Genomic DNA, 13,691 nt, shown 5'->3' with positions numbered 1-13,691 from the left:
CCCCCGCTGCCCCTTCCTCGTCCTCGGCCGCCGCCTCCTCACTCACCGCGGTCGGCTAGCCCGCTCGCCCTCTCGCCCCCGAGCCGCCCCACCCCCGGAACCTCGCCTCCTTCCGCGCCCCCAACCGCTCTCCCCCCAAACTTTCCGCCAAGATGGCGGCCCCGGAGCTGGACTGCCGCGCCCCCACGTGACCGCTTTCCCGGCGCTCCCAGCCAATGGTAAGTGAGGAGGCGGCTCGCGCCGAGCCCCGGGCTCTCAGAGCTGCTACCTTGGGGTTGGAAGGGGGAGGAGACCTTGGAGGGGGTTGGGGAGCGGGAAGGGCGACCCAGAGAGCATCCCAAGTGAACCTCCTCTCTTAAAAGGGCGGCCACCGAAGTGGCTCTGAGGACAAAGGAGTTGACACACAGACTCTACAGGTGGTCCGGAGTGGCCCTGGAAGAGCCCGCCTTTACCTTGCCCTAGCCCCCCAGTATGTCCCGCGGTTTTGAGCTGGTAGAGCGCGGGCCCTGCAGGACCGACGTGCTGAAGAGGGACGTGACCTCACCTACACTAGATCCAACACACATTCCGAGACACCCCTTAACCTGGCAAAACACATGTTATTCCCAACTCCACAGTCGGAGAGAGCGCCTGGCTCCCCCGGGGGTGGAGCCCCAACCGAGAAAAACGGACCTGAAGAGGAGCCGACCGCGCCACCCACGTTAGGTGGCCGGGGAGGGCGGGATTTGGGAGGGGGGAAGGGAGGAGTTCTGGCAGGGATTGCCATCCCTATACATTGCCTTCCACTTGCACTGATTTTTAAAGTTATTATTCGCCCTTCTGTAAAAGGTTTGGAGATTTTCATAAAAGAAGGGCATGTAAAATAGGGAGACTGGTTGATCTGGTTTGAAGGTTTGAGTAGAGGATTTTTAAGTCTAAGTAATTAACTCCAAGTTTGAGTGCATTTAAGGATGAAGAAAGAAGGTTTGTTCATTCATTCGCTCTTTCTTGCATTCCTTTCCCCATGCCTGCGTCCCCGCCCAGTCATCGTCTCAGGTATTAGCCGAGTTCTGGCAGCCCCTTTGAGAGCTCACCTGTAGCCACCTCCTTCAAAGCTGAGCCGCTCTCAGCCCGCGCGGGCTGGTTTAAGGTTCAAGTGCACCTCAGAGCGGAACGGACCTGCTTCTGGGTAGTAGAAGGGGAATCTCGGAAAGCTCTCCAAGTCACTGCCCAGGTCTTCGATGCCTCTTCTGGGTAACAGGGATCTCTCTGCTCTGAGGTCCAGAGAGAAGAATTTGCCCAAGATCACCAAGAGTTAGCGACAAAATGGAAACTCAAAGATTCTGTCTTTCAAAACCGAAAGGCTCTTCCCAGTAAACCTGACAGCCTTTAACTGAGGCTGTATCTGTTGGATAATAAAGAGAAGTCAGAGGAACCGTGTACTGTAACCATAACAGCTGCTTAGAGGTATGCTGACCACTGGATTTCACTTTTGGATTGCCCCTTGGAATCCTAACTTGTGAGAACCCAACGACTTTAGAGCTCATCTACACCCACTTTCTCAGTTTAAGAAAAAGAAACTGAAGTCCAGAAAGGGGAAGGAACTTTCCAAGGACATATAAGCTAATCAGTGACAGAGAAGCCCAGAATTCAGGTCTCCTAGCTCCAGTCCGCTCTTCCCACTATGATTTTGGATAACTTGACAGATGTTGGTAAATTGGCAGCACATCTCTATGCTCTCCTGGATCAAGCATCCTGGATGGAATCTTGAGCAACTGTTAAAGCAACGTTGCATAGAGGAAATGCAAAGGAAGAGGGGCTTGCAAAAGCAATGAGCTTAATAGATGGATAGAGGTTACTTAATAGAGAAAATGGCAGATGGCATACATGATATTATCAAGATTTCATTGAAGAACTGTTAATGGAATGGTTTCAGTAAGGAGCCATCCTAAGTGTGGAATCTCTTCAGAATTTGGAGGAGGGAAGTTTGCCCTCCCCCTTGATATCATTCATTGTTCATATATGTTCACTTGCTAGGCACTGGGGATAAAAAAACTAACATCCAAGCGCTGCTCTCAAGGACCCACAGCCTCATAGCAAATGGACAAAGGCTAATGCAGCTTTTCCCAGGGGCCACTGAAGAGTCAGAAATAAAATTCGTGTGAGTTCTCAATGTCATCCTAGTTCTAAAACAAAGATGAGGAAGAAGAGAAAAAAGGGCATGTTGCCCTTCTTTCTTGTCATCCTCTGTGACAACGCTATTTGGTTGTCAGCAGTGTCCAAAAGCAGGAATGAACCTATCACTTGTTCTACCCTTAGGGGCTAGGACAGGTCATTCCTCCTTCCTACCCATCTATTTTAGTTACTTATTGCTGCATAACGAATTCTTCAAAGCTTAGTAGTTTAAAAGTTAGTAGCTTAGTATCTTAAACAACAATAAACATTATCTCATAGTTTCTGTGGATCAGGAATTCAGAAGCAGCTTAGTTGGATGGTTTCCATTTAGGGTCTTATGAGGTTGCAATCAAGATGTCTACCAGGGCTGCAGAAATCTGAAGGCTTAACTGGAGCTAAGGGAGGCTCTTTCAATATGGCTCCACTCACGTGACTAATAAGGAGATGCTGGCTGTTGGCCTCAGTTTGTAACAATGAAGACCTTTCTGTGGGCCACTTGAGTGTCTTCATGACGTGGAAGCTGACTTCCCCCAGAGCACGTGATCCAAGAGGGCAAGGCAGGAACCACAATGTCTTTCACGACCTGTTCCCAGAAGTAACACTCTGTCTTAGTCTGCTTAGGCTGCTATAACAAAATTCCTTAGACTGGGTAATTTATAAACAACAGAGATTTATTGCTTACAGTACTGGAGACTAGGAAGTCCAAGATCAAAGCACCAGCAGATTCAGTGTCTGGTGAGACCCCATTCCTCATAAATGCCCTCTTGCTGCATTTTCCCATGATGGAAGGGGCAAACAAGCTCCCTCAGGCCTCTTTTTTAAGGGCACAAATCCTATTCATGAGGGCTCTACCCTCATGACCTAATTACCTCCCAAAGATCCTATCTCTAAATACCATCACCTTGAGGGTTAAGATTTCAACATATTAATTTCGGGGGGGGGGACATGAACATTAAGTCCATAGCACACTCCACCATTTCTACAATAGCCTGTTGGTTACTTAGATCAGTCTCAAGGATATGAATACCGGGTGGTAAGAATCATTGGGGGCCATCTTGGAGACTGGCTACCATATTATCACAACATACAGAGCAATGATATACGGATATTTCCAAACAACTTTTATTTCCTCGAAGTCTTTCTTAGCAGTTAGAAGTTGCCATTCAGTAAGACCCAGTATAAGATCTGATTACTTTTCCAACCCATACATTAAAAAATACATATATAATATACATATATAGTTGAATAAAAGTTACTACTACAACAACATACTATTGGGTAAAGCTGTTCACAGCTTTCCAGCTCCAAGTAAACTTTCCTTTTTTTTTTTTTTTTTTTTTAAAGATGACCGGTAAGGGGATCTCAACCCTTGGCTTGGTGTTGTCAGCACCATGCTCAGCCAGTGAGCAAACCGGCCATCCCTATATAGGATCCGAACCTGTGGCCTTGGTGTTATCAGCACCACACTCTCCCGAGCGAGCCACGGGCCGGCCTTAAACTTTCCTTTTGAATAGCTTAAAAGGCTTAGAAGTCAATGGACCACAGGGAAAGGCTCAAATCTCCCACTCTTATTGAGATGTCAGAGAATCGATCACAAAAAGTATTGTCTCTTAGTTCCAAACCTTCTTTTTTTTTTTTTCAAAAGATGACTTGTAAGGGGATCTTAACCCTTGACTTGGTGGTGTCAGCACCACGCTCTCCTGAGTGAGCCACGGGCCGGCCCTCCAAACCTTCTTTTCCCAGCCATCTTTCTACCCAAGCCACCTTTGTAGTTCCACATCTGTCTTTGTCCTCTCCTCTATACAGGCCCCAGCCTATTCAGCCTATTCTCTGTAAAGATGCCCAGATCCTGCCAGACTCTACTACATCTTGCTCTCACTCCAGCAGCGTAGCAGTGTGCTGCCTATGAGGAGGGAAGTTTGCCCTCCCCCTTGATATCATTCATTGTTCATATATGTTCACTTGCTAGGCACTGGGGATAAAAAAACTAACATCCAAGCGCTGCTCTCAAGGACCCACAGCCTCATAGCAAATGGACAAAGGCTAATGCAGCTTTTCCCAGGGGCCACTGAAGAGTCAGAAATAAAATTCGTGTGAGTTCTCAATGTCATCCTAGTTCTAAAACAAAGATGAGGAAGAAGAAGAGTGTGGTGCTGATAACACCAAGGCCCCGGGTTCGGATCCCATATAGGGATGGCCGGTTGGCTCGCTGCCTGAGCGTGGTGCTGACAACACCAAGCCAAGGGTTAAGATCCCCTTACTGGTCATCTTTAAAAAAAAAAAGAAGGTGATAAATACCCAGGACAGAAGGTTGAACTAGGTGACCTCGGAGATCACAGGTCTAAGCCCAATATTAAAATGCTATTAGTACCATTTTCTCTACATCAAGAATCCATTCTGCCCAGTTTAAATGGTACCAAGACTGACCTCTTTCTCACAGATAATTCTTAGCAGAATAAAAGGTACAAGTTGAAACCAATTCCCTTTAAAATGTGGACAGTTGTCCATCTCCATGATGAGCAATTAGGCACTAAACTCATGCTTTTTAAATGGAGGATACACCTTTAAATTTCTATGGTATAGTGGGTTTCTAAGTGAATGTAGGACTAATTACTGCCTCCCATTTAAACTGGTATGCCCTTATACTGGTATAGACCTTCATACAGTGTTCAAAGACAGATTTAACTCATTTTTGTCTCACAACAACCTATGAGATGAACTTCTTGGTTATGATCTCCAATTTTATGGAGGAAGACACTGAAGAAGTAAATAACTTAGTTTAAGATACCACAGCTAGCTGGTAATGGAGCTGGGCCTGATTGTTCATTGTTTTTTCCATTAGTCCACATTGCCTTTTCTCTCCTTGGCTCCTTTCTAAATTAAAACAAAAACAAAAACCATGTGTAGCGGGTGGTGGTGTATGTGTGTGAGAGATAGGGACAGAAACTGAGATAGAAAGATAGAGAGACTAAGAGAAAGAGAGAAACAGAGAAAAAAAGAGAGAGGCTGAGAAAGATTCAGATGAAATAAAGTGCAAGCAATGGGCTAGTCTGTTATATGTTTCCAACATATTTGAATGCTTTTAAAGGAGTGGAGACAATTTTGATGGAAATAGGAATGTTGCCTCTGACCTCAAAGAAATAGATATCCACACTCTGTGTATTAGTCCCTTTCCGTTGCTTATAACAGAAATACCTGAAACTGGGTAATTTGTAAAGAAACAATATTTACTGCTTATAGTTTCAGAGGCTGGGAATTCCAAAGTCCAGGGGACACATCTGGTGAGGGCCTTATTCTCGGTAGTGACTCTACAGTAATGCAGAGTATCACATGGCCAATGGTGGATGGTTTGCGCAGAGAGAGAGAGTTCCTCATGTGCTCTCAGAACCACACCCATGACCACCATTAAACCATCAGCTTATTACTCAGTGAATGGGTCAATAGGCATGGTCCTCACAATCCAATCAGCTCTTCAAGGCCCCACCTATCAATGACCATAATAGGATTTCTCACTCTCTTAACATTGTCACAATGGGGGTCTAGCTTCAGTGAGTTTGAGGGGACATTCAATCCATAGCACCCTGGTTATATGTTATGACTAAATGAATTTGGTTTCTGTTTGGGGTTTTTTGTTTTTTAATGCAAAGGTGTATATTTAAAACACCCTGTAGCTTTCTTCTCTCCTTCTTTTATCCTGACAAGTATCCCTGAGTATGAATGAGAGCTTTTATAGATGCATGAGATGTCCGACCTGGAAGGGCCCTCAGATACCATCTAGTGCCATCCCTTCTTTGGACAGATATGAGAAGTAAGCTCCAGAAGAGCTCCCAGACAACATCAGCACACAATTATCAAAGGACTTTCCCCTGACATCAGAAAGTTACTGGGATTTCAGGAATAATCTATTTTCCTCTTAGAAAGGGGTGGGGGTGGGAGAAGAATTAGTAATCTTTTCGAAAAATACATTTCTAAGTTCCAAATTTGCCTTTTGGCTTTTGAAGAACTCGTGATATCAACAGAACCATAGGTTCTCATATTGAAATCCTCAGGATTATACTAAAATCTCCTTACATGAGACAGCCTCCTCACCCCACCCTCTGCCAAGAGGATTACCAGTGTCTGTTCAAAGAAGGTTCTGGGTAGGGCGGCTCACCCAGATTATCCTTTTATAGGCAGAGAACACAAACTTGGAAACTTAACTGGAATTGAAGAAACACTATTAGAATTTTAGAAAGTCACTAGTATTTCATTTCTGAGATGTGGCCTGGCTAATAGAATTTTTATAAGCAAAAGAAGCCAAAAGATTTTTCATAACTGGTTGTGGACTGAGTCCAGTGACCAATCACTTTGCATACCACTACATTCTAAAATGTCAAGGGGGATTGGGATGAGAAACTAATTCAATAAATTGACTGCTATATATTACAAAAGACTGGATGTACACGCAGACAATGGCTGAACCATGCATGACAATAGAACTCTGATCCACTTCTGCAGCAACCAGCCCAGGAAGCCAAACAACAACCTCTGCAGTAATTGCCCTAGAATGATCAGGATTTGGTCAATGACTGCCAGCTTCCCTAAATTTTGTCCTTGCTTCCAACAGAGGACCAACCAGAAAAAGCCAGATATACTCCCTAAATCAATTATGTAAAATGCCCTGCTTCTAGTTAATCTCACCTCCAGCTTCTTCTTGTTAACAACTTCCCCTCAGAGCATACCTGAAGATTTTCTTTTCTTTTTTCTTTTTTCTTTTTCATTATAAAGCTTTCCCATTTCTGCCTGCCTTTGAGTCTGTGCCAAATGCAAGTGATGGTGGCTCACTCCCTTGCTATGGCAAGCTCTGCATAAATAGCCTGTTCGTTCTCATTCAGGTGGTTATCACTTATTTCCACAATGGCAAGAAAAATTCCTAAAAGGAGCAAAAATGACAGTTATATCAGAATAAATGTTTAGTCTGCTACTTCAATAAAAGCCTCATTTATCAGGTCATTCATTTTACTGATAAGTATTGTGCATCTAGTACAGACCAGGCACTTAAATAAATTGTATTTCTCTAGGACAAATCTGTCTAAGAATTCCACATAGCTGAAGCCACAGGAGTTTCGGAAATTCAAATATTGAGTCTTTACTTATGGTCGGTAGCAGGCAAACTATTTACTTCAAACTTTTCGAAGTTCTTTGGTTAAATATGATGAAGAGAAGTCCTCAGCAATGAATATAATGCCAGAAAAAGAATTACTAATAATAATGTTTTTCATGCCAGTCTTATTCTCTAAAAAATAATATCTCTCAGTACCCCTGAAGGCTTGTGACATGATCGTTAGAGCTATTGTTAAAATATGTATTCACACATATATAAAATAACTTTTCTAAGGATAAATTTTCTCACTCTGTGTCTCTCAATTATGTTCAATTTACTAATCCAGACCACAAAGCTTTTCATTAATAAATTGGCAAACAAAGCATTTGAAAACATTTTGCTCCAGGGAATGATATTCTGGTAAGTTTTACTGAAGATGACATTTTCATTAGCAGTGCTAATGAGATATGCTTATTTCTTTTGGGAGTTATGCTTTATTCAGGGAATTAAAAGCTTGAAAAAAAACCAAAAGAATTACATTCATTCATTTCGAATATGATCAGAGTATTTGCAATAGAAAAATTATTGAGTATTTTCTAGAGTCATGGTAGCTTTTAAACACTGCATAATTCTGGGTATAGCCATCAGCAAAACATTGCACCGTTGCTCATTAGTAGGATGTCATTATAATGTAATTTAATAGCTTTACTCTGAGGCATAAATCAGTTAAATGAAGCACCACAAAAAGAAAGGCAAAAGTTTGTTTGGTGAATCATTCTTGTTCTATGCTTTGGTGACTCTACATTGAACCAGAAAGGAATGCAGCTAGTGGCTTTGTCTGAAGAATCTTCCAAGGAAATGCTGCAAGAATATACAATTCTTATAATTGGTCTCTAGGCTTCATTATGTGTTCTCGAAGCTGTCTGTTCACACAGCTTTACCAGTTAATTGTGAACAAATCAGGAGACAATAAAAATTCAAACAGAGTACAGCATTTAGGAAATTCTCCTTGGACCAGTGTTTGATTCTCTTTTCAAAAGAAAAGACTGACACAGTTACAAAAATATTTTTTATAAATATGCCATTTGATGGAGTAAACCCAAGAATCACTTTTTCTTTAATAACATTTTCTTCCAGTTTATGTGCTCAGTGAAGAAACATTAGAAAACAGAAAAGCACTAAGAAAAAAGCAAAACTTAACCAAAATTGCACAACCCAAAGATAACTGCCAACTAACATTTGTTGTAGATATTTCTAGTATTTTCCATGCATATATGTTTTTCTTATAAAATAATATTTTACGTATTATTTTGTAGCCTCCTTTTTTTAAAAAAATGAAATTTATATTCATTTTTCAGCTTCAAGGGGGCTTAGCATGTGATAAGAACAGAAAATTAAGGATCTGTATGAGTGATACTACTTCTTGGAAAATGTATTCTACAGTTCAGTTAATGGATTAAATGTTAAACATTGCAATATTGGTGTATCACATAGGTGTTTCCCCATTTAAGATGATTTTTAAACCTATATTCTACGTGTTTATTGCAACATTATTTACAATAGACAAGATATGGAATCAACTTGTGTCCATTGACAGATGAATGGATAAAGAAAATGTGGTATATATACACAATGGAATACTACTCAGCCATAAAAAGGAATGAAATTGCATCATTATGGCAATATGAATGAGCCTGGAAGACATTGTGTTAGGTGAGATAAGTCAGACACCAAAAGATAAATACCTCACATTCTCACTCATATATGACAGCTAAAAAAATGTGAGCTCATAGAAGTAGAGAGTAGAATTAAGGTTATTAGATGCTGGGAAGGGGAGGGAGAGGGGGAATAGGAAGAGATTGGGTAACATATGGAATTACAGCTAGATAGGAAGAATGAGTTCTTGTATTTTATACTAGTGCTAGGTGTCTATAATTAAAAATAATTTATTGTATATTTTCAAATGTCTAGAAGAGAGTAATTCAAACCTTTGCATCACAAAGCAATGATTACGCTGATTTGATCATCACTCATTGTATACATGTATTGAACTATTGTGTCCCATAAACGTACAATTATTATGTGTCAATTAAAAACTAAAGTTAAAAAACATATATACTATGTCCATATAAACATATATCTTCTAACCTGGAAATCAGGAGAGCTGAGTGATCCTGTCAGTATTCTGCCTTCAACTCAATGAGCGATTTTATTAAGAAAATCAACTCAATATTGCTTTTTTTTTTTTTTTTTTCGTGTCCGGCAACGGATCACAACCCTCAGTGTCGCGCCCGTACTGGACCAGGACCGGCAACGGGATCGCAACCCTCGGTGTTGCAGCCGCACCTCGCTCAGCCAGTGAGCGGGAACCGGTCTGTATATGGGATCCGAACCCTCGGCGGGAGCGCCGCCGCGCTCCCAAGCGGCGCACTGCTACAGTGCGCCACCGGGCCGGCCCTCAATATTGCTTTTTTGGATAAAGTCTAAATTCTTAAACATGGTTTATGAGATCTTGTATTGTCTGGCCCATCTAGTCATACAAAATCACATGCAAGGGCCGGCCCGTGGCTCACTCAGGAGAGTGTGGTGCTGATAACACCAAGGCCATGGGTTCGGATCCCTATATAGGGATGGCCGGTTGGCTCACTGGCTGAGCGTGGTGCTGACAAAATCATATGCAGTTCCCAGAATGTACCATACTCTCCTATGCTTCCACATTTTTTGAACATGATTGTGCTGATAACACCAAGGCCATGGGTTCGGATCCCTATATAGGGATGGCCAGTTGGCTCACTGGCTGAGCGTGGTGCTGACAAAATCATATGCAGTTCCCAGAATGTACCATACTCTCCTATGCCTCCACATTTTTTGAACATGATTTTTTTTTTTTTTGGCCTGAAACACTTTTTCCTATCTGCTTCATTAACTCTTCCTTGCCTTTTAAAATTTTTAAAAAATTTTTAATTGTAGTAAAATACACATAATATAAAATTTACCACCTTAACCATGTTTGAGCATACAGTTCAGAAGTGTTAAGTACATTTGCACTGTTGTGCAACTAATCTCCAGAACACTTTTCATCTTGCAAAACTGAAACTCTATACCCATTAAATAACTCCACATTCCCGCCTCCCCCCAGCCCCTGGCAGCCATCATTCTACTTTCTGTCTCGAGGAATTTGACTATTCTAGGTGCCTCATGTAAGTGGAATTATATTGTATGCCTTTTTGTGACTGGCTTATTTCATTTAGTATAATGTTCTCAAGTTTCATCCATGTTATAGCATGTGTCAGAATTTTCTTCCTTTTTAAGGCTGAGTAATATTCCATTTTATATATATATAAAACGCATTTTGCTTATCCATTCATCTGTTGATAGACACTTGGGTTGCTTACACCTTTTGGTTGTTGTGGATAATGCTTCTATGAACATGTTTGTACAAATGATCTATTCAAGAACTTGCTTTCAATTCTTTTGGTACATACCCAGAAGTAGAGTTGCTGGATTATATGATAGATCTATTTTTGTAGTTTCCTTTTTAAACTTCGTGTTTTTATACCTCTTTCTTTTCAGTAGTTTAACAGTTTCCCAGATTAATAAGCCAATCTTTTACAGAATGATTTTTAATATCCATAGAGTATTTTATCAAACGATCACACTTATTAAAGTGGTTGCTTCCAGTTGTCCAATATTAGAAACAATGCTAGATGAATAGATATACATCTATTGGATGAATTCTTGGAAGTAGAATTGCTGGGTTAAAGGGTGTACATTTTTAAGGTTTTAATGCATAGTGTTAGACACAGCATGTATAAGCTTCTAAAGGCTTCTTTTTAGAAGGGATATCAGCCTCTGTTGCCAGCACCATGTATCAGCAGGGCAAGGGCTGGCAACTTAAGTATCCTATGCCTTCTTTAAACTTTACCCCCAAAGAAAATAAATCTTTATATCAAAATTCTTATTCAGAAGTGAAAGGTATTATGTAAGCCATCATTCACTGTAAATAAAATGAATTTCCAGATCTTGCTGCTTAAATTTTCAACTAATGTAGGTAAGTCCATTTAAAAGTGGTCCTCCCTCAGTAAACATGAAAAATATCCTCAACTGTGTATATTACTTTTCAGTTTACAAACCACTTCCACTTATGTTTTCTTATATATTATTTATAATCGGTTATTGTTTTCTCTGGTTTACACATGAAGAAATTGAGACCGAGAAAAGTGACTTGCCTGAGGTCACAGAGCTGATAATCATTGTCTTCTGGTTCCAAGTTTATTGCTTTTCAAATTACAAATGATTCATTTACCAGTCCTTGAGATCTTATTCTAATGAGTAAGCATAGTACAGACTTTTCCAAGACTTTGTATTGAGCTGGAAAGAGGTGGTAATGATTTTGGAAAAGTAGCCGAAATCTGTGATTTAATAAGAAACCATTTTGTGGCCAATACATAGTGTATAAAATATAAATAGTATTCCTCCTTTCTCCTAGAATTGTATGATGCCCTTCATAATGCTGGTACAGAGTGTTGTCAAACACGGTGGGCTCTGGGGTCAGCCTGCTTAGATTTGAATCGTGGCTCCACAGTACTAATTATCTGATTTGAGCAAGTTAACATGTCTGTACTTCCTACAAAATGGACAGTAATAGCTCTCATCTCGGTGGATTGCTGGGAATATTGGATGACATAATGTCAGTAAAGCAATTAGCACTGTGCCTGGCACATGCTAACTGCCTGATACATAATAATTCTTATCACAAAGTGTCAATACTCTAGATAATACTCTTTGTCTGTTTCATCCTTGGGAAGGGGGTACATGGAAAGGGCTGGTAGAGAGTAAGTTAAGAGAGAAAATAGCCTTCTCTGATCCCCCAGCTCATTAAAGATGATAAGTAAAAGACTTCTCTTGTAGTCTCTGGACTCGTATAATTTAGTTCAAAATATTTTTTTTATTTTCCCTAGTTATTTCTTCTGTCACCAATGGGTTATTTAGGAGTTATGTTATTTAATTTTCAAATTATTGGGGATTTCCAGGTATCTTTGGTTATTAATTTCTAGTTTAATTCTGTTGTGACCAGAGAAAGTTGGTGAATGTTGAATGTGTACTTTAAATTTTTTTTTTTTTTTTTTGTCTTTTGTCTTTTTCCGTGTCCGGCAACGGATCGCAACCCTCAGTGTTGCCCCCGTACCGGACCGGGGACCGGCAATGGGATTGCAACCCTCAGTGTTGCTCCCGCGCCTCGCTCCGCCAGCGAGCGGGAACCANTGGGATCCAAACCCTCGGTGGGAGCGCCGCCGCACTCCCAAGTGGCGCACTGTAGCAGTGCACCACCAGGCCGGCCCTAAATTTATTTTTAAATAGTTTAAGGCTCACAAAAAGTTGCAAAATTAGGACATAGAGTTAATTCCCTTTGTGAAGCTTCCCTGAGTGATATCTTACCTAACCATAGTACATTGTCAAAACCAAGAAATTGATGCTAGTATGATACTTTTAACTGAGTAACAGAACATATTTGGATTTCACCAGTTTTTACATGCATTTGTGTGTGTGTGTGTGTGTGTGTGTGTGTGTGTGTGTAGTTCCATAAAACTTTATCACTTGTAGATTTGAGCAACTATCACCACAACGAGTATAAAGAGCTATTGAATGAGTACTTTAAAAGAATTTGTTTTGTGCTGTTTGGGGCAATTTTGTTCTATTTATGGCAATGAGTCAAATTGAGTGATAGTGTTGTTCACGTTTTCTATAACTTTACTGTTTTTCTGTTTACTTGTTCTATTAATTATTGGAAGAGGAGTTTGTTGAAAATTCAAACTTTCGATCCCTGTACCCGCCAGCTGCCAAAAATGAAAACAAAAACAAACAAAAAATTCCAGCTATATGTAGATTCATCTATTTTTCCTTTCCATTTTGTTAGTTTTTGCTTCATGTATTTTTAAGCTTTGTTATTAACTGTACAACCATCTAGAATGATTATGTTTTTCTGAATTAACTTGTTTACATTATGAAATGTCCTTCTTTACTACTGGTAATACTCTTGGTCCTGAAATCTATTTTGTCTGACATTAATATCACCACCTCACCTTTTTCATAATCAGCGTGTGGTGTATCTCTGTCCATCCTTTTACTTTTAACCAATTAGTATCTATATAAACTGGGGTTTTTTGGTAGAAAATATTTATTTGGATGTTGCTTTTTTAAATCCATTATGATAATCTCGAATGAGGTTGTTAACATCATTCATATTTAATATAATTATCAATATAATTAGTTGTAAAATATACCATCTTATTTCCTTTTTTTTCTCTTTGACCCATATATTCTTTGTTCCTTTACCCCTTTTCTTGACTTCTTTTTGAGTAATTGAATATTTCTTATGATTCTAATTTAGCTCCCTATTGCCTTACTAACAACAATTCTATTTTTTATGTTTTAGTGGTTGCTCTAGGGCTTG

The sequence above is a fragment of the Galeopterus variegatus genome, unplaced genomic scaffold, assembly GCF_000696425.1.
Source record: "Galeopterus variegatus unplaced genomic scaffold, G_variegatus-3.0.2 Scaffold380, whole genome shotgun sequence".
Classification (NCBI taxonomy): Eukaryota; Metazoa; Chordata; class Mammalia; order Dermoptera; family Cynocephalidae; genus Galeopterus; species Galeopterus variegatus.
The sequence above is the reverse complement of the archived record's forward strand: the minus strand, read 5'-3'. Positions refer to the sequence as shown.